At 40.7% G+C, this 1,264-nt stretch overlaps 1 protein-coding gene across 8 annotated transcripts in view; it reads right to left on the minus strand.

The window, feature by feature from the left end:
• Positions 1-1,264, minus strand: part of usp2a (ubiquitin specific peptidase 2a) — a gene marked incomplete at its 3' end in the record, with an annotated part of 66,828 nt that overhangs the window by 5,063 nt on the left and 60,501 nt on the right.

Consider the following 1,264-nt stretch of genomic DNA (forward strand, 5'->3'; position numbering starts at 1 on the left):
GGGCTCGAACCGGCAACCTTCCGATTACAAGGCGAACTCCCAACTCTTGAGCCACAATCGCCCCTATTAGACCACATTAAACTTTGCAAAGGCTCACAGTTTGGAATTTCATTGACAGGCTTCCTGACAGTGTCGATGCAGCTGTCTGCTTGGCTTCAGCTCTGCTTTTTGCAGTTGGTGAATTGGATTTCTCAATGTGTTTGCCCTATCAGTTGTTTCACAAAGTAGAATTAGATAAGTTATAACAGAACAGTATGGAAATCTATCAATCTGAATGGTTACTTTCAGGTAGAAGATACACGGTTCCACATTTTACATTTAAAAGATATAGATTCACTTAATGCTGCAGTGTGCAGGTCACACGATCAGTGATTTGTTGTGCTTTTATGTACTGCAGGTAAAATAAGTATTGAACATGCTTACCGAATGTATTTAATACTCCATACAAAAGCCTTTGTTGGTGATGCCAGCTTCAAGATGCCTACTGTATGGAGAAACCAGTCACATGCATTTCTAAATGTGATTCTGTCTTCAAATCCTGTAGGTTCCTGGATTTCTGATTCTCATCATTTTCACTCTGTCTGAAATCTGGTGTGGGGAGCACCTAGTTGTGGATGTTTTTTCCACTTCTAGATTATGGCCACAACACTGCTCACCGGAACCTTCAGTAGTTTAGAAATACTTCTGGAACCGATGCCATCTGTATGTTTTGCAAGAATAATGTGGTGAAGGTCTTGAGGGAGCTCGCTGGTTTTACCCATCATGAGATGGTGCTTGTGTGACACCGTTTTGTAATGGATCAGCTGGGACTGAACTAGCTGATATTAATTTCCACTAAGTGGCAGCGTTGCTTTCTAATTACTGATAGATTTCAGCAGCTGTCATGACTTTCTGCACTTCCCTTTCTTCCCATGCTCAGTCCTTTTTCCCTGTTCCCATTACTACACATAATTTATGGACATCTACGGTTTGTTTTCTCTGCATGTGTGGATTGGATGGGTTGTTACCAACATCTGGTGAGAATTTCATGCCAGTAGCACCTTTAGAAATATATTTACTTAGAAAACGTATTTTACCCGTTGAATGTGCTGGTTATAAAGGTTGTACTGGTAGTGACTAGAACAAATGTTCTCTTTGGGAACAACAAACATTATTGTAGCTATCTCTGTCTTAACTATAAGACCAGATTCAGGCAGCTGCAGACTCTCTAGCAGAGACCAAAAAAATACAAAGACAGAAAGTAAAAGCACTGTTGCGCTCACTT

The sequence above is a fragment of the Haplochromis burtoni genome, unplaced genomic scaffold (genome assembly GCF_018398535.1).
Source record: "Haplochromis burtoni strain Fernald_Lab_line unplaced genomic scaffold, NCSU_Asbu1 Contig_417, whole genome shotgun sequence".
NCBI lineage: Eukaryota > Metazoa > Chordata > Actinopteri > Cichliformes > Cichlidae > Haplochromis > Haplochromis burtoni.